A 20781-nucleotide genomic window follows, 5' to 3' on the forward strand; every position below is an offset into this window, starting at 1 on the left:
GCCTGTCACCTGAGACATTTCCCCTTTGTGACTCTGCAGTGACAAATCTTCCAAAGACACAAAAGTCCTGCATGTTTCTAACTTACTACTTTGCACTGTTTCCAGGACTTTCATTGTGCACTGAGTACAGTAGCAGGGGCTGGCTTTCAGGCTGTCACTCTGTCTTGCCTAGTTCACAAAGTGGAGTATCTATGAATGGCTAATCAATGCTAGCGAGCATGCTGACAAATTGTTGTTAATAAATTATGTCTGAGAGTAGATGTGAGGGATAAAGTCACATCACATGAGCTAATATTTACTGTGTACTTGTATGTGAATTATTGGAAGATACAAATGGAAGACAGTTCCTATCTCTAATAAGAATATGTCCATTGGGTTGGAAAGCATCAATGTAAAGTGAATAATAATGCTCATGGTGTATTCTCTCCCAGATTACCTCGTGTGTGTGTGTGTGTGTGTGTGTGTGTGTGTGTGTGTGTGTATGTGTGTGTGTGTGTGTGGTGTGTGAGTAACTGTGTGTGTGCAGTGTGTGTTTGTGTGATGTGTGTGTGTGGTATGTGTGTGTGTGCAGTGTATGTGTTTGTGTGGTTTGTGTGTGTGCTGTGTGTATGTGTGTGTAGTGTGTGTGTGTGCTGTGTGTGTGTGTGCTGTGTGTGTGTGTGAGTGAGTGTGTGTTCAATGTGTGTGTTTGTGTGTATGGTGTGTGTGTGGTGTGTGTGTGTGTATGTGTGCAGTGTGTGTGTTTGCAGTGTGTGTGTGTGTGCGTGCACACGTGTGCGTGTATTTGTATGTGTGCACATGTAAAGGTTAGTTGACAACCTCAGGTGACATTATATGTGCCTCTCTTTTTTCTTTTGAGACAGTATTTTGTCAGCCTGGTTCTCTTCCTCCCCAAATCTTCACACAAATCTTGAAGACTGCAAATCTTCACACAACTTGAGAGCTACTTTAAAGTGGTCTGTGACCATGTTCTAGCCCAGAAGGTATGTGTTATGACTTTGGAGAAAAGATGTTAGTACGGATACGCTTGAAAGTGTGCTCACATGAATGAACTAGCTGTATATAGAGGTGCCCTGGGCCCTGGGGACGAGCACCTTTGCTACCGTAAGGAGAAGTTAGAGATACACCTGTTTTGCTGTCTTTCAATGTATGCACCTATGTTTCCTAGGAGAGTAGAAGTTGCCAGTCCCAATAGACTCAATAACCAAATTGCTGTCCCAGCTGCCTACTCTTCAGAGTGTGCTTTGCCCCAAGCGCAGGGGGCTCTCTGCCACAACGGAGCTTTTATAGGCAGGGGACACATTATCTGAAGAAGGAGCTATAAGTTTGAAAACACAGCATTGGATGCAGACCGGCCTGTCTACTGGCAGATAGCAGTGCATGACAACGTGATGTTTGGGTTTCCAGACTTTACCTGCTACCCTGTGGGCTCCAGTTAATTAAAAGCTGGCATTCTGAAAGAGATTAGTTGCCACAAAAAATTCCCATCAAGATTGGGACAATGAAAGGAATCAGCTGACAGGGAATGAAAGAAGTTTGTAGATGAGGAGTCTGTAAGGGCTGTACCTGGCCATGAGGACGGGCAGGTCTTGGCTGGGGAGTCAGCCAACAGATCTCGCTCGCCATACTTCCTGGTCCAAGGACTGCCTTTGGAGACACATTCTGAAGATTCCCTAGAACTGCAGCTGACCATGATGGAGATACCCCAGGATGGCCTGGCAGGTTCCCAGTGGCTCAGACTCACTGGCATGGAGCCTGGGGACGCACAAAGCTTTAGAGGACAGAGAGGCATGACGCACTAAGAAGGGCTTGGATATTACAAATTCCTCATTTCAGTGAACTCCCAAGGTGAAGCTGACACCAAGGCCCACAGCCTGAGAAGTGCTGTCCAGGGTGTTGAATGAGTCCTCTTGAGCATGAGTGTGATGACAGCAGGTAGAGACAGGCAGGTGCCCCAGCACATAGAATTCTCCCATGAAGAGAGCTGGTGATGATACAGCCAGGTCTGCTATGATGCCAATATGGTTTTCACACAACTCTCAGGGGTCACGTGTTATGAGCTTGGTCCCTTACATGGCATTGTTGGAAAGTATCAAAGCCTTTAACAGATGAGCAACTCAAGAAGCCACTGGTATCCAAATCAGGTCTCTAGAATGGGTTGATACTGGTCCTGACAAACGTCCAACTGATCTTGTTGAAAGCAACATACAAGAAAAGAGCATAGGGCACCCATCTCTCTCTGATGCCCCCATGATGACGACATCTGCTATGGTGTTGCCTAGCCCAGGAGGAGTTCATAAGAGAGTAAACCAATGGAGCCATCTGCTTACAACACTGAGCTCAATGGACACGTTTACTTCATGAGCTCCCCAGGTAAGGTGTCTTACAGTACAAGGAAGAAACACAAACAGCCAACAACTAGACTGACAGAAACCCTTTTTCTAACAGGGGAGTGGTATAGACAGACTTTCTGCATAGCTGAGGCTCCCTCACCAGGAACGCTTCTCTTTCCCATTTTCCTTGAAACGAAAGGCTTTTTGGGGGGGGGGTGCTGGATGTGGATCACACTAAGGTTAGAGATGCGACTCGTCAGCTCAGCAGATGGAATGGATTACTCCAGAAACCTGTGGGGATTTCTCTCAAGTTTTACCTGGTGATGCCTCTATGCAGGACAGTGGAGTTTCCTTTTAGAAAGGGTTTCTAAAACATTACAGGGAAGTTCCTTCAAAGCAATTGTTCCATTTTTATTGGTCATTTCTTTTAGAATGTATTTATAAGAAACAAACACAGGAAAAACGATCTTTAAGTAGTTTGAAATCTTCATGGATAGTAGTAACAAATGTGTTTCCCCATATATAGATTACACATGGACACCATTAGATCATCTGGGAAAAAAAAGTCGAAGTTACAGTCCAGTAGATGGCACTGTTTACTTCTTTTTACAAACTCAGAGTCGTCTGATAGTCCCTAAACTATTTGTTTTCAAAAATGGTAGAGACCTACCCGGCCTTTCTTTTTAAAAAGCATTATTTACAAGAAGCCCAATCATTACGTCTTTTCTGGATCCAAACTCGGCTACTCTGTCACAGTTTATTAACTAGAGATATACTTAAGAGATATTAATCTTGTCTGAGGGCAGAAAGCATTAAACTTGATCATTTCTCTCTCACTGTTTCTAGAACAGCTGTCTTCTCCTCCTCCATCATCTCCCCGCCCCCCACCCACAAACACACCCCCACACTGCAGATGCCAGCTTAGAGAGAAGCCAAACGTGACTTTCAGGCCAGAACTGAACTCGGGCTTAAAGAAAATAGTTTGTGCTGAGATCACACCCAGCTACTCTTGAACATTATCTTGGAAACTTTAGAAGATGTTTATGAACCTGTTCCTGACAGCGCCAGATCTCACGGAAAACAATTTACGTTGGCTGTGGGCAGGACCTTGAGATCAGAAGGGACCAGGGATGAGCTTTGGAGTTTGAGTCTCAGCTCTAGTTGAGGTAGTCCAGGGTCTGGTAGTTAACTTCTCTGGAAAGCAGTTTTAGCACGTTTATAATTGTTATAGTACCCACTAAATCAGAGAGATTCGATATGCCACATATATATATTTAATAATTACATATTATATAATTAATATTATGTATATTCAGCAGATACTCACTAATTGGCACTTGGCATTTTACTTTATTATACAAGTTTCATCTTCAATTGTCAGATTTGTCTTATATACAACGTTCCTCCAGAACGTCATAAACTGCATCACTTCCACCAACAATGGTTTACTTCTAACTCTCCTTCAAGCTCTAAGCATTGCTAATTCTCTGAATTAGTTTTCTCATCATTAGCATCAAACCTATATTTTTAAGCTTCCTGGGCTTTAGTGGCCCAGGGAGGCAATTCAGTGAGCGTCATTTGCTGCTGAAGGTTAGAGCAGCTGTAGGCTGTGATCTTCCACTCAGCTGCCAATACTAATTTAATACAGAGAGGTGAACACATGGATAAAATGGGGAGCACACTGTCTATTTTCTCATCCTGGCTTAAGATTATGAAAATTGTGTATTGTCTACAAAAGCTTGTATTCCTAGTTAGTTTCCCAACATGAGGGTACTAAATACATCAAACCGCCAATATATTCTACTATGAATTAAAATTTTATTATCTATCAGTATTCAACTTGATTAAAATTCAGAAGCAGAGCAGAAAGATTAATACAATGAACTGGAATATCCAGAAGCAAGGGTGGAAGCACATAGAAAAAAAAATTCACCCTAACAACAACTTGAATTTTCTATATTTATCCATGAGTATTTGCTTCACTTGGCTGTCAATTTTAATTGGCCTGCAACACACTGTGGTTCTAATATATTCAGAATTTCAATTGTTATCTTTTCCGTTTATTATAGTATCCCCAAATGCGGTCTATTCTTCACGAATAATAAAGGTTTCTCTTATTATAGGAATAAATAGCTTATTAAATCGACTGCTAGTTTTTATATGCAGTGACACCATTCTTCAGAGGTGCAAAAAGAGGGAACCTGTCTCCTTTACAAATTGTGTTTACTTTCTAAGAGCAACAATGATTTATAAAGGTTAGCCCATGGCTAATTAAGATGCTGTAAAGGTTAAAACAAAGACAGGTGTATACCAAAATGTCAGGAGCTTGCCACTGGTACTCATCTCTCCCCAGGGCCACTGTGTTTGGATGTCAAGACCGGTGTCAAAAAGAAAGATGCTGGAGCTGGTTAATCGGGGGTGGGGGGTGGGGGGTGGGGGTGGGGTCACTGGATCCCTTTGTTCTTCTTTCTAGTATGGCCCCATTGGATAAATCCCCCTGCTTTCTGCTATGAAAGAGAGACAAAGAAAAAAAGAAGGAAGGAAGGAAGGGAGGAAGGAAGGAAGGAAGGAAGGGAGGGAGGGAGGGAGGGAGGAAGGAAGGAAGGAAGGAATATTCTCTCCTCTCACCAACCCTCTGCAACACACAAGTATGTGTCTGTAAAATGTTGATGGTTCTAGAATTCGAGGCCTCAGAATGTACCAGATAGAGCATAGCCCTGAGGGAAAGCTAGATCTGAATCCTAAGCAGATTTTAATGTTTATTTCTTTTCTTACATTAGCAACTTATTCCACCTTTCCAAATCAGAGCTTTGCCATCAATAAAAAAATTAGATTAGTAATGCATGCCCTAGAGGAAGTGCTTGATATATTTTATCATGATGACTAAAGATTGGAGATGTTTGACACTTGATTAAAAATTAACTAAAAGCAAAAATGGGCCTTAAAATCTGCATTTTAACAAGAAACTAGTTGGTAACAATTATTTCTTAAAGACTTTTTGAAGAAAAAGAAAAACAGAATCATTTGACAAATCATGTGTCTGTGCTCTTAAAGTTTAGCGGAAATGACATGGTTGAAAATATGAAATATGGTGAAATATGTCAGTAGAACATCAGTACACATTGTTAAGCGGCACTGTTTGCAAGCCAGGCACGTGTGCAACCCTATTAATAAAATGACCTCAGACACACCACGAGTAAGCCAGCAAACATTACTCCATGCTCTATTTTAATAGAATTGGCTGACATTAATGAATTCAAATTTATTTATGCCACTATAAATTCATGCAGCATGCATTACATATATGCCTTATGTGTGTATATGCTCCTGCATGCATATATCTATTGTTACTGTTACTGTTCCCTGTCCACAAATTTCAACTGACAGGTGGCTAGTCAGTGTACGGTGACTAACGGGAAAGAGAAGTAAATATAAAGCATTTAAGGGGGCAAAGAGGTGAAAGTTCCAGGCTGTTTCCCTGGCCTGATTCGATATGGGAAACTCCTAGAATCCTCAGATGACTTTATTAAAGGAGTAATACACTTGAGCTACCATATCAGCACTGGCTGAATTAGCAAATTTAGGGCTGTACATTTTATAGTTTTTGAAAACATTATGAGGGCATGTCCTAAAGCCTTTGCTTCAGTAAGATTTTTGTCTGGGAGAAATGATTTGATAGATGACTTGTCAGTTTTCCTGGGGAGCAAACAGCAGAACGGAGCACAGGAGTGCCATGGACCAGCAATGCATGTTGAGAGAGGGGCTTTGAGTGGCGGCAGGTGGGCAACTCAACGCAGAGTCTGAGAAACGACTCTGCAAGTTCAGTTTCCTCCATGCACTATTTTGAGCAAAAAAAGCTTATCTGAATGCTACCCAAAAAGCAGCTCAAAAGAGATAACATGTACAAAAAGCATGCACAGAATGTGGGCCTGCTCCCCACATGGCTGGACATGTAGAACATGTGCGGTTATCTGATTTGAGCACAATCGAGGATGGTAGAGCATTCTTACCAGCTAATAGGTGAACGTCAGCAATATCTAGTGTAGCTGACAAGGCTCCTGACAGTTTCCTGATACATCTGTGAAAGCCACTGGGAATGCCAGGACAGTCTTATACCTTTAACCATTTGTAACTTTCCTATTGCAAAAGTTCAATGTGTCTGTCCAATACCCTTTGACGTTCACTGCAATACACAGCTCTCTCTCAGTGCTGCTGTACCTCTAGCAGAAGCAGGCGGCGTGGACAAGTATAATGGTCCCCTCACTATAGAGCACATGTGTTCTGAGATTGGTATCTGGGGTTTTCTGAGTAACAGAGAAGATTCAACAGTAAACACCTGACACATTTTCTTAATGAAGTGAGAAGCTTAACTATAATTTAATAGCTCTTGCGTTTATCACATGCATTTTGCAAGTTAAATTTAAGTCTGTTAGGACAATGGCCATGTATGTAAGCCAGTGGTTCTCAACCTGTGGGTACAGGGGTTGCCTAAGACCATTGGAAAACACAGATATTTACATTACAGTTCATAACGGTAGCAAAGTTACAGTTATGAAGTAGCAGCGAAAATAATTTTATGGTTTGGGGTCACCACAACATGAGGAGCTTTATTAAAGAGTTATAGCATTAAGAAGGTCAAGAACCACCTACCTAACCTATCAGCCACAGGTAGCAACATGTTGGGAATGACAGGCTTAGGAAGCGGTATTGAAAACTGACATTGTGAGTTTCACTAGATGCGGCAGAAACTTAATAGGTGGGGCTTTGGGGGATTGGGTGGCAGCCTAGTTGACAAGGATGTGAAAGCTTGCTATGGCTTCAGTAATTACTTCTTGAATCTTCCGACTTGATCATCATATTGATTGATTGATTGAGCAACTATTTTCTAAGTGCTCGCTGTGAGCCAGGGTCAAAGTTAGATGGTGTCATATAAAAGCATCTAATGTATCTGCTTCTTGGCAGGTTCAAGACCCACAAGTACTAACTGAGGTTTCTGCCATACTGGTTAGGAGGAGTTATAATTTTCTGTCTCCTCTACCCATGGTGCCGGCTTGCCACAGGCCCTTGGGCAAGGCATTAACCCTTACTTGCAGTTTTTGCTTTGGTTAAGGAAAGATAACAGCAGAACTGTCCATTCTGTTTGTCTGTCTGTCTGTCTATCTATCTATCTATCTATCTATCTATCTGTCTATCTATCTATCTATCTATCTATCTATCTATCTATCTATCTATCTATCTATCTATCTACTTATGTATCTATCTATCTATCTATCTATCTATCTATCTATCTATCTATCTATCTATTGATACTATGATACACAAATGAGATAACTAGTGTGGAAATTGCACAGTATCCATTTCCTTTTCTCCTTACAATAGATAGGAAGCCATTTCCACCTAGTCACCTCACATGGATGCTGGTATTTCTGAGCATTTATTGAACAACAATGCTCTCTCCTTGATTTACAGATAGAATTAGACAGAGCTCCTGCCCTGTGGTTTAAACTGGGAAAACATGCATGATAAAAATACTCAAAGAAGACAAATGCCGGCAGTGATCACTGATGTATCTATAACAGATCTAAGTGCTCTTCGAAGGCCATGTGCATTTCCCCCAGTCCTTAGGACATTTGCTCGGTGTGCATAAATACTCACACACATGATATAGACCCAGAAGAGATTAAAATCGAAGAGAATTAAGAGGAGATAAGGCTGAGTAGAGTGAAGGGTGTGAGACATGGGCCAGGAGATTCTCACTGATGAGTTCACACCTTGTTATCTGCCTCACATGTTAGTGAGTCTGAAATGGGGGTACACTGATGTAAGTGTGAGATGCACAGAAACTCGCCTTGCAATTGGGCCTCTTTCCTCAGACACTGTATCAAGTTGCTCAGCTTGTAATCACTTGTGATACTGTTATTTAGCATTAAACATACAAATATTCAATATTCTATTAACCAAAGCAACATTCCCAGATATGCCTGTATCTATACAGTGTCTTAGCTTTTATAAAATACTTTAGCAATTTAATCACCAGAACAACTTTTAGAGAGGGGGATTGCCATCTTCTCTAGTCTGAAACTGTAAATGTTGGGGTAGGGGTTGGACAGTAATTCAAAAGTAAGACTGAGAGGAAATGGATCGTGGCTGAACCCCAACTTGTGCATTTTCCTCCTCTGGTCACATAACTCTATCAGAGTCTCAAATAAAACCCTGCCATAAAGGAGAGGAGTCTGGAAATTAAATGTAAGAGTACATTTAGCACATGGGTTGAATTTTGAAATGTCATCCCTCTCGCCTCCCTTCCTAGTCTAGCGCCAGCATTTACAAGTCAGGTCCATTGGCTTCCAGAGAAGAAGGTCTAGTGGGATGCTTCCCAGGGCTACACTGCATCTCTGTGAAGCTTGACTGGTGGATTGTGACTCTGTGCGAGCTTCTCTCCCAACATGATTGGCATGCCCAGAAGAGTGCCTTGGTGCAGCTCACCTTAAGAATTCCAAGGCATTTATTGTTAGCAGCGATGCTATGACGTGCACCTGGAGAAGAAGGTAGGAATGGCTTTAGAGACAAATGAGACAAAGTCATAGCTGATATTTCAGTTTCAAGAGTTACATAGGATTCTTAGAAATTTAATAATGATAGGCTAGCTGGATAAGACACAAACACATCCAATTAATTCAGCCTGGCTATCAACCAAACCTCAGTATCTCCTGATTTCAGTCTTCGAGTCTCTAAACTAGATTACTGCACATCCCCTTTGCCAGAGTCTGGGTAAGAGACAATGACAACTACTGGAGAAAAGCAAAGCCCAAAATACCCTGTTGGGTGTAGACTAGCCTTCCAGGCTCCATTTATTTTTTCTCTTTCTTTACAGTAAGAACAAAATCTCTAACAAATGGGAGATCTTATACTACAATAAGAATGAAATCTGTTTCTCCTATTCTGAACTAGTGCTGCTATTCTGGAAATCTAAAATGTAAATTGCTCCACAAAGCAGCTGCTAAGGGCTAATTTCCATTCGAGTTTCAGTGGGGTTTTTTTTTTTATCTGTAATTGTCATAGGATGAAACTACTGAAATGCCCATGGATTAATACTACCAAAATATACCCCTATTACATCACTGTCTGGAGTTTCTATTCTATAGCATCAGAAAATTATCTGTCTAGAAAGGGTCATGACTAATACTTGCACACTGCGAACGCACATGCGCATGCACACACACATACACACATATTTTAAATTTAGATTCCTTATGTGGTACTTCACAGAATGTGATGTTACTTCTTTTACGTCTAAAACATTATGGTTCCTATAATATAAAACTCGCTGAGTGATCATGGGTGATCATCACTATATGGCTTAGTCTAGAGTTTTGCAGTTTTAATACACTAAAGAGCTGTGTCTTCCCAAGAGAAGGATTCCTAGTAGTTGACCTCTTAGGAGACTTACAGTGTGGTGGAGGGATAGAGGGGCAGGAATTGGACAGAAGGCAGAGGGAAGATGTGTACCTTCCCTGCTTGACTGTTCTCTTTCATATCTTGATCTATCTGAAAAATTAAATCCAGTAACATTTCCATCCTTCAGATTGTAGGTTACACACAGGATGTATGCAAAGGGAGATCATTATGATAAATAAATGGTCTCAGGTTCATGCAGTAGAATCCTTTTTGAGTAGAGAAGTAGCAAGTCAGGCTGATATAGTGAGGAGGAGAGATGACATTGAAGGAATATAGCATCTAGGCAAGTGAGAAGAGGGGTAGATACCACACACACTCACATACTTTAGGTTCGTGCCAACACTAGGAAGTGAAGACATGCTGAAGATTGTCTCATGTCTATACAGAATACACGGACACACGGACACACGGACACGAAGTTATTCCCATTTTCAGATGAGAAAACTGAGGGTTGGTGAGGGTCAGAAACTTGCTCGAGTTCACATCCTGTAATACAAATCCAGTCCAGACTGATGATGATTGATTTTTTTCCCACTTTCATGCCTAACTTACCACTGAATATGAAGGTCTATTCTGGAGGCTGTGCGGATTAGGGTGAAGTGTATACAGTGGACTTTAGAACAACCACTGAAATAGTTAAATAATAAAAACCCTTAATTTTAAAATTTTCAATTTCGCTTGAATTTACTCTATATCCTTTCTACCTCTTTCCCCCTCCAACTCGTTTATCTTCCCACTCTCTCTCAAATGCATGACTTTTAAAAGTATTACTGTGATATATTATGTATGTAATCACATATATTATCTGCTGGGTCTATTTAGTGTTGCTCCTATGTGTATGTGTTTAAGGCTGACCATTTGAGACTAGGTATCCTATTAGAGGACTTGTTCCTGGAAAAGACTGAATTAATCTCTCTCTTTCTCTCTCTCAGAAGAAACTAATTATTTTTATTTTTATCATTATAGTCAAATATGGTTTCATCATATTAAAGCCTGATTTTTTAAACAATGTTATCAAAGGGCATAGAAGTAAGTGGACTCTTTGTGCTTTCTGTTACCCAAATATCACAGAGGAAGGGTTTTTTTCTATGGCTTCTTGCTGCTCTTGGACTTGGTTCTGAATCACTTGGCCTCGTTCTTTTTAACAAATATTCTATCTCTGCCCTGATCTTACTACTCAGCTTTAGTGACATAAATTCTTTCCAAAAAACCTTTGGTTTGTCACTCTGAGACCCTTTCCACTCTGACATGGATGGATCTGTGCAAACCACCATGGAGCGCTCAACATAAGAAAGAAGAAAGATGCTTGGATATCTGCCAGGGAGTCGACTTTTCTGGATTCAGGAAATTCAGGAAATCAAATTCTTTGATTCAGTACACATGACTAGTTTCTCTGATTAAGGCACAGCTGTGCCACCAATTCTTTGGCGTTTCTTTTGTATTTTAGCACCCACCAAAACTTTTCTGTGCATATTGTTATCCCTTGTATACAATTTCCAAGATACATTGTTTCACCACTTTTATATGCTATTCTATGAATTATATGAATGCAGTTCAGGATGACAGCTTACTTGCCAAAAACTCTCATCATCTACAGTATAGGGTGAATAGTCAGTTGGCAGACGACACTGCTCTAGTGGTTTTGAGTGGGATTCTCCTATATTTTTGGCATTTGAATACTTGTTCCTCAGTTCGTGGCAGTGTTTGGGGAGGATTGGGAGGCGTGGCTTGGATGGAGGGCGTTTCACTGGGGGTGGGCTTTCATCTTTCAAGAGCCACACCCAACTTCCAGTGCACTTTTTCTGCTTCCTGTTTGTGGTTTGAGACGTTGATCTCTCAGTTGCTGTGTCAGCCACCTGCTCCCTTCCTTTCACCGTCATGGATTGTCAGCCTTCTAATAAAGCCAAATAACTCTTCCACAGGTACCTCAGCCATGGCATTTTATAGGAAAGTGACCAAGACAACTCCTGTAGAGAATCCCGCCTGGTTTTCCTTCCTCCCCTCCCCACTTCTTGTCTCCCAGCAGTTGTTTAGCTCTCATTTTCAGAAAGGCAACCAGATTTGCAGAGTGGGATGCTATGGCTTGAGGTGTCTTTATTTCGGGGACCTCTTGCCATCTATGCAATGAGCAAACTATAAACCTTACTGCACTTTTTATTAAATACAATATCTTCCTGGGAAAAAACAGAACAAATCAACTGCAAAAGGAGGCAGGTCCATTGGAATTTTAGCTGCCATTTGCATTAATGATTAAGGACCCTTTGCCGCTTCTCTCCATTTTGCCTGCAGCCACTGACATAATACATGTATTTAAATAATTCGCCACCCCTGAGCCAAATGTCTGCAGACCTAATAGATGGTGACTCCAGCGAGCACCCTGGTTACTTATTGAAATCAAGACTCTTTCCTGCTCATTCAGGGAATGCAACACCAAGTCCAAGGTTAGAGGTGGACCTGCTTTGGGGGGTGGAGGTTAAGTAATGCAAAGTATCCACAGAATGGCCAGAGGCCAAGGAGCACAGCTTGTGATTCCAGAATACGTCATCAAGGTAAAGTTAAACTTGTAGAGAACCATTAAGAAGGGCTCGTTGTTAGAAATGGTGAAAGCAGAGGCATAAAGAGGTAAGGTTTCAAGGATACCCAATTAAAATCCCATTTCCAAGGACTTGCTCAAATAAGAAGCCCATCTTGAAAAAAGAAAAAATTAGTGGGCATTTTTAACTTTCTATTAATGTGTTTAACGTTTTTTTTCTTTCTAATATGATAACATATAATGACTGCCGTTTTACTTAAATGACATTTAAAGACAACAAATATAAACACATATCTGTAGGTAAGGATAAACATTAAAATATGAAACATGATTGGCCCCTAAGAGGTCATCCTTCCACTTTTTTCCTATATATTTTTGTATTGATTACTTCTTTCTCCCATTGAGCACATCTGTGGGTAATGAACAGCTATGTTTTTAAAGAAAGGAACTTTAAACATTGATATTAATCTGGAAAATGAATATCTATATAGTTAAATTGGGGGCCAATATACCACTGGGGAACTAGAATCTGTATAATAGAGGGAAAAAGCCACAGTAATTAAAAACAGATGAACAGAAAAGCTTAGACTTTTGCAATAGTAGCAGAATTTACAGAATTACAGTACCTCTAGAATTACAGAATCTGCAAGTTCCTGCATGTGTCATTTTCTGCCAACTCTTGGGTTGTGGCAGTTTTCTTAAAAATATCCTTGGAAAGGACTCCCAGAAGCCATCAACCCCATTCAGTGACAGTCCCGTTAAAGGTGCCACACTTGCTTCAGGAGCTTCTCAATCATGTCTGTCTTCCAAGTTTCTGCCACACACTTGCTGTGGAGCCAGTATTCTATAATGCCAGGGAACCCACCTCATGTCGCTTCATGTAATTTTCCTAACAAACCAACGAGGAAGGCGCTAGCCAGCTCGTGCAGCCTTGGCAACAGCATCACAGTAGGTGAAGAGTCTGAGGTCCCATGAGGCCACTGGTGGAAATGGGATTTTGACTTGGGTCCTGTGGCAGAGAATCCCATGCCATGTTCATGGTACACTAAGACTACCTCTAAAACAGTCAAAGGACCATCATGACAGTCCCCACTCCCGACACTCAACCTCCGAAGCCTATAGGAAGGCAGATTCTGTAAGTGTTCCATACACGGATGGTTGGGCTTTCAACAGCTCTGACTGTGTAGCTCTGTTAATGCTACCCTTATACATGAGCATGAGAGGCATCCTCATTAAACTCTCTCCTCTGCTGGGAATTCCTCTTTTTATTAATTACTTGGAAATTCTATTCTTAAAAGTTACATTAACTGAAAATATTTCTGTGTTACTAAGTGAAAATAAATTGGGCAGGCAAAACATCAGGTTTCTGAAGGACTTCGGCAGTACCGTCTATATGAAAATAATCCAGGAATGGATTTTTGGGTCTTCAGAGGTAGATTTTAAAAAATGTTTGATGATACTACAAATCCTTTGACGGGTTACTACAAGCTGTATCATGTTCTCGTCTATCCCAGTCTGCCTAGGGATCCTCAGATAGGTAATCCATAGCTGTCCCTGTCCACAACATCCATTCTAACTTTCCAGCGATTTTCTTTGCCCCTTCCGTTTAAGTTCAGATTATAGCAATGGCCCAGAAGTGGTGGCCATTTAAATTCATACTGTGAGGGAGTGTGCATGTGGAAATATGAGTATAGACTTGGCCACTAATGTTCAATCATTGACCAAATGGCCTACTTAACAACAGCTTCATTAATTCTCATTGGTAATTCAGATAGAAGTTTATTTGCTGCACGAGGCCTAAGTGATGCATTTTGCATATGTCCACTTACTGGTTTTTCTTCTTCTTCTTCTTTTAATTCTTAAGAATAATGGGAGTTGAACCAGATGCCTTAAAGGCAAAGTACCTCTCTTTCCTTGCTAACAAAGTAAGAAAAGCAGAAGTGATTCTGTAGCACTCAATAAGCACTGATCTGTTTGTGCATCTCCTATGGACAAGTAAGTCACTAGATTGAAGCAAATCTCGAAGAGATAAAACAGCTGAAAACTGAGAGGAGAAAGAAAGATCCGCTAAGTCAACAAGGAAAGCGCAGGCTTTGTTTGAACGAGTTTTAAAGTGAGGTTTACTGAGTTATAAGTACATAATTATATATACACACATACCTACATACAATCTATTTATGTATAATAAAATTTACCCTTTTGGTGTAAGAAGACAGGATGAGAGACTGGTAACCCCCAATTTGCCTTCCTTTAGCCATCATTCGACAATATGTAGTAAAAGGGCTCATGTTAAGTGTAGAACTTCCGCCTCCCCTTCAGAAAGTGTTTCCAGAGCTTCCTGACATTCAAACATTCATTTTCTTGGACAGAGACTCCTGGTAGCTTCAGGGGATCTGTAACTCCAGAAAGCATTAGGATGCCCGGCGTAGCACGCCAACTGTACCGAAGAGCGGCACTGATGGCCAAAACAGAAACTTGTCCACTTTGGCTTCCAATAAGCTGTGACTTCCTCTCTGTTTTTTTTTTCCTTGTGGGATTTTTTTTGTTTTGTTTTGTTTTGTTTTTAAGTTTCCTCATGATGTCTAACATCTGGTCAGAATTAAGTTACGACAGTAGTTTCTGTAATAAGACTAGGCTAATACTAACAGTGTAGTATGAACCAGGTAACTTGAGCCTACTCCTTGTTCAAGGCTCCACTCTGCACCCAGCGGGCACTGGATTTTCCATGCTGGTCGGTTTTTTGTTTTTTGTTTGTTTGTTTGTTTGTTTGTTTTTTAATCATTTATAACTCAAGTGGACTAAGTGGTCTGGGACCTAATTCTAAGGGAAGTTGCCTATATCCTTATCCTTATGCAAGCTCACAGCCACTAAAACCACAGCAGTATTTCAGTTCCTGACTTCTCCCTAAAGAGAATTTGGGGCACTGTGCTCCTAGCAGGAGGAGCTGACTTTGAAATTTACAGAACATCTTCTTGCCCCAATCTGCTGGTCTTTAGGAGGTGGGGCCTTTGGGTTTCATATATGTATGGGGGGGGGGGGAGAGAGAGAGAGAGAGAGAGAGAGAGAGAGAGAGAGAGAGAATCAGGTGGTGTCTGTTCAGATGTTCCATCAGAGCTCTGTGTTTCTAAGGTTAATGTTTGAAAGTTTTATGACAATTATAGGAAAATGAGAGGAGCCATTATATTAAGGATTCTTTTTTCTTTTTAGGAATGAGTCTCTTTGTTGTGGTCTGTTCTTGCCTACTATCACTGTCTTGGTGGTGAAAGGAGATTTGAAGAAGTCTCCGCTTTGAGAGCATTCTTCCACTCTGGTAGGTAAGGCAATGTAAACACTTGAAAACTGTCTTGGAAGACTTTGCCTTACGTCCGTGGGCTAGTTTGGCTGTCAGGGGTCCAGTCTGCATATTCGTTCCCAAGTTTTAGAAATTCTTTTCAAGGCAATGTCTTAAATATCTAACTTTCCCATTTAACAAAACATTGAGAGTTCCAAGATCACAGCGAATGTCTCTTATGAAGACTGTAAACAGAATGGCAGTGAAGCCATTGAAAGGGACCCCCTAAGCCAGAACAACGTGGGGCTGGAGAGATGGCTTGGTGGTTAGGAGCAGTAACTGCTCTTCCACAGGTCCCGAGTTCAATTCCCAGCAGCCACATGGTGGCTCACAACCATTTGTAATGAGATCTGATGTTCTTCTCTGGTGTGTCTAGGACAGCTACAGGGTAGTCATATACATTAAAAATAAATAAATCTTTTTAAAAATGGATTTGGAGGCCCCCAGATGAATCCTTTTTAATTTTCACTTTATTTCAGTTATATAGTTCACAGCTGTGGTATGACTGGCAAGAGTGGTAGCTCATGGAAAAGCCTGAGTTCAAAGGAATTGAAATTGAGTGTGGAATGTGAAATCGAGGACTCCTGCTTCTAAGAAGACTGGAAATACTTGATTGAAGGAATCGATCCTGCAGTAGCAGCAGAATTAGCAATCCCCAGTGACCTTGTAAAGTATGTACGGGCCAGTGTTTAGCACCTGGTGTTCCTGACAAGAAAAAAGCTGGCTTCTGACCAGCTTCTAGAGACAGACAATCACTTACCATCTCCTTTCCTATCCTTTACTGCAGAAGAGAGTGTGCAAACTGCTAAGTACCTGTGACTCGGTGACTCGGTGACTCGGACATTTTTTGAGAGGTTAGGTGTCCGCAGGAACACAGCACCAAGTTCCTGAGTACTCTTAGCATGAATCTTTTGGTAAATTTGCACAATGGGCCAGTATCCTCTTATTTTCTTTCTTTGCACTGGGGCCCAGGCAGCCAGAGGGGAAAATAGCTGTTCACACAGGGAACTGGCCTAAGTTTAAATCAAGCAAGCCTAGTGGGATGGTAATGACATTTCCAACATCCACGGGTTCTGCCTTCAGGATATGTGAAGCTAGAAAACAATGTCATTCATTCAACATTTATAGAGAGTACACAATGTACAGTGGCACCGTGCAAGTACTGTAGGGCAGGCAAAAAAGTGCAAAACCTAACCCCCTCATGAGGGTTCCTGCCAGGAAGAGCATGTCAACTGTAACACAGACCTTGCACTTTTGGGAAGAATTCTTGGGTGAATAAAGTCTGCTTACTTAAGATAAGCATGGAAAAATATACCAACAGCTCCATGTACCTTTTAGGAATAGGACAGTTAAGTGGGGATTTAACCATATTTTCTAAGGTGTTAGTGCGCTAGGAGATTAAGGTGTTCTCAGCTTACTTTGCATTACTTGTATATCTGGACAGTTGGTAGAATCTTAACGAAGAGAAGGCCAGCACTTCTATGTGAAAGTGGTTAACTTTGAGGGAAAGTGGCTTCCAAGGAAAACAAAAAGGTAACATTTTCATCTAACTTGATCCCAACCACCACTGAGGTACACCCTCTGTGCCCAGGTTCAACCTTAGCGCCAGGTTGAGCAGTGCACCTCAGTATCCTGGAGTCTACTGCAAGTACATAGTTCCCTGCATCCTGGGTCGCCTGCCTGGCGCCTTCAAGGTCGCCATGGTAACCATGGGGTACCAAGACCAGTCCCAGAACGTCCAGCCTAGAAATCCAAACTGGCAGCGGTGGCACGAGCGAGTCACCTCAGCTCCTCCCCCGAGGGGATTGCGCGATCCTCTGCCTTGGGCGCTACTTGTGTAGCATCAGTGGCCGAGCGCTCCGCGGGCCCCAGACCGGCCGGGATCCTGAGCACGAGCGCGCCACGCTGCCTTCTCATATGGTTTCTCTGCGGGGCCCGCAGCTCCTCCAGGCCAGACAGGCGGCCCATCCTTCCTAGGCTTTACGGATTTCCGGGGGCGACGAATTTTGCCTCGGTCCCTACGAGCATCTCCCGCTTCGCTCCCCCGCCCCTCGCGACTCCCCCCACCCCTGGGCGCGCGCGCGCACACTCACTCACACTCGCAGGCGCGCGTGCGCACGCCCGCGCGCCCCGAGCCGCGGAGTCTCCAGCGCCCCTGAGCAGATCCCACTCTCCCGGGCGCTGCTACTCACACAGGCTTCTAGCCGCCACGGGGCGTCCTCTGTCTGCGGCAGCGGTGGCGGCGCGAGCGGAGGCTGCAGTCTAGCCCGGTCTGGCTGCTCTGCGCCCTGGACAGAGTCCGGCAGAAGCGGGATCGAGAGGAGAAGCCGAGGCGAGGAGGAGCCGCGCCGCGCCCGGCGCTCGCTTGCCTCGAATCCCCGCACCGCGGCCCCAGGTAAGCGGCTCCGCGGCCCGCAGCATCCCCGGGGCGTAGGGACTCGCCGCCTAGGAGGGGTTCCCGGTCCCGCCCCCGAGGCGGCCGGGGAACAAGGGACCGAGGGGAGTGGGCGAGGGGGGAGGGGAGCGGAGCTGGAGGTAAGACTGGAAGGCGGCGGTGTGGGGGAGCCCCCTGCGCCCTTCCCCGACGCTCCCCGGGCTCCCGCACTTTTACGAGCCGGGGGTGCCCGGCGCCCCACACAGATGTTCTCCGTTCTTTTTATCGCTGGCCGGCCAGTGTCTGCTCGGGCTCCGCGCCTACCACGCACCAACCGCCTCCCCTGCACCTTGGACAGCGCATCCCGCCTCTCGCCTTCCAGGGACCGCACCCGGGACCCTGCCCTGCCCGCGCAGCCCTCGGGTTGTTCCCTTCTTTCCACACTGTCCTCCTCCTGTCTTGCATAGCATCTCCCCGCCTTGGCGTTCTCCACTCTGGCGCGGGCCAGAAACTTTCCTCTCTGCCCGATCTGCGCGAGGTACTATTGTTGTTATTTGTGTCTTTCCCTCTCTGCTGGAACTGGACACAAGGACAGGTCTTCCTCTGCGGGCCATTGCCTGCCTTGCCCAGTCCAAGACCGCACTGGGCAGCGGAACTTGGACACCCGACCGGCGCCTCGGCAGCTGGACGCCCGCGGGTTCCCCGCCTTTCTGGACACGTGCACTCCTCCCACGGACCCGGCCCCTCCCGGACCACCCTATGTCCTCCCCCTGCATGGCCACTGCCACCCCATAGGTTGGACACCCGGGATCGCGGGCTCTGATTGGCTGATCATATAACCCCGCCTCCTTGGAGGGGGTGGTTCTGGAGTGTTGTGGTTGTCATCCCGCAGCGAGCACATGGGGGAAGTGGGGTCGACAGGTGGGGCAGCCCAGCTCTGTGGCATAGGCATCCCCATGTATGTAACTGTAGTTCCTTCAGCCTGCACCTTTCGCTTTACTCCCTCTCCTGCAGTCTCCCACTGTTATAACATTAAAATATTTTAAATTTTGTTGAGATTATGTTGTTCAGTGGTAGCGATTTTTAAAAGTAGCTTTAGGAGAATGCCGGAAACGAATGCACAAGAGATTCATGACAAACTGGGCTGCAGATTTGAGTTTGGTTCTTTGGGGGAAGTAATGAAGAGTCATTAAGGGATATGAAGAAGGTGGAGAAAGGAGAAAGGAAATGGATTGATGGCAGAGACGGTTGCTGGTTGCTTATGAACCCAAAGAAGGAAGTGGTGGGTCTTTTGTAGGTTGCGACGTGAAAAAGTCCCTGGGAGCTCTAGTGGGAGGCAGCTGCATTCTGCGGAAGACTGCTCTCTGGAAAAGTAGTAATTTTGTCTACTACTCAGGTCGTGATTAACACACTTTGCTTTTGTTTTGCTAGCGTTGCACTCTTGATAGTAGACTTATAGTAATAATGTCCGCGCACGTAATGGATATTGATTATTCTGCTTTCTTGTAATATGCAGATTTGCTAATGGTAATGAATTTTATCCCTCTAGAGGGAAGCATTAGTTAAAGTGCTTTTGAAATATGGTGAGACAAGACGGATGGGCACTGTGTAAAATCTAGAGACTGTCCTGACATTGTGCAGTGCCATTCCAGAAATCTGTACAAATGACTTTTATTTCTCTTCATTTCAAAGCCTGATTGCCTCTGGCATTTTCGAGCCCTAATTCCTACAGGCTGTTTTGATGTTGTGTCTGAACATCTTAAGAATATTGTAATTCTCATCTTTGTAACCTTGTCAATGCAAAGCAAGCGGCAAGGGATGGAGGGTAATGTTGACAGTTTTATAGTGAGTACACCGTGTGTCATTTCATCTGTAAGCTGGTGAAATATGCAAAAGGAACATGGCAGGGCTGTAATTATCCAGGGACCCAGATCCTAACCAAATGAGAGTCATGCGAGGCTATTCCAGGGAGAGCAATTCAATTATGTTTAAGACGAAAAAAATTTTAAGATTCCTATGTGTAAAGGGTACCACTAGTTGAATGGTCTTTGAACACATTGGTAGCACATGTTAAGTAAAATGGCTCCTTTAATATGTGAGATGATTCAAAGAAGCTGACAAAGCTTCCCAGTTTTTCCATTATATAAATAGGAAGAAGAGCCTTGCTCTCTGGAAGGCTTCACAATCAAGGGGCAGGGTTTGACGCATCTGATACATCTGAAGTCATTGCCGTTGCTGAGAAAATGATTCTGACTGTGTTTTTATTTCTCTAGTTCATGCTCTGATTTTCTCACATGGCTTTAGATGCTGGTTGCAGGCCGACGAAATTTATATGTGTGTAGACTGGAAAAGAATGTGTGTGATAGCACAAACATATATGAGTATTGCAAAATAAATATTTATGTTTGCACGCAGTTATAAACTGATACATATAATTTTAGGGTACAGGCAATGCATTTATTCATATATACATTATTGTTGGCCTCAGAAATTTTGCTCATCTCTTCTTGTCCAAAAGGTGGCCCTGTTTTAAACTGTAAAAACATTATCAGCAGTAGAATTGGCCAATAGATCACAGAAACAGACAATAGTATTTTGTTGCCTGGCAACCACCTACTGTGGATGAGAAACAGAGAAGTGACAGCTGCTTGCATATCCCAGTCCTCAACTGTGGCCAGGGGCATCGAAGCCCTCCAGGACACAAATCTGCAAGTTTTACTTCAGATAGGTGAACCCATCTCTTTAAAAAATG

The 20781-nt window shown here is 43.3% G+C and overlaps 1 protein-coding gene across 10 annotated transcripts in view; it reads left to right on the forward strand.

Moving 5' to 3' along the window:
* The first annotated feature begins 17787 nt into the window (after positions 1-17787).
* Enox1 (ecto-NOX disulfide-thiol exchanger 1) overlaps positions 17788-20781 on the forward strand; it is a 552870-nt gene continuing 549876 nt past the window's right edge. For 9 of the 10 annotated variants that reach the window (XR_015638038.1, XR_015638039.1, XM_087585810.1 and 6 more), the window contains exon 1: positions 17788-18050. The gene's annotated coding sequence lies outside the window, so the exon portion shown is untranslated. 10 annotated transcript variants of the gene reach the window in all.

The sequence above is a fragment of the Rattus norvegicus genome, chromosome 15, assembly GCF_021556685.1.
Source record: "Rattus norvegicus strain SHRSP/BbbUtx chromosome 15, alternate assembly SHRSP_T2T, whole genome shotgun sequence".
Classification (NCBI taxonomy): domain Eukaryota; kingdom Metazoa; phylum Chordata; class Mammalia; order Rodentia; family Muridae; genus Rattus; species Rattus norvegicus.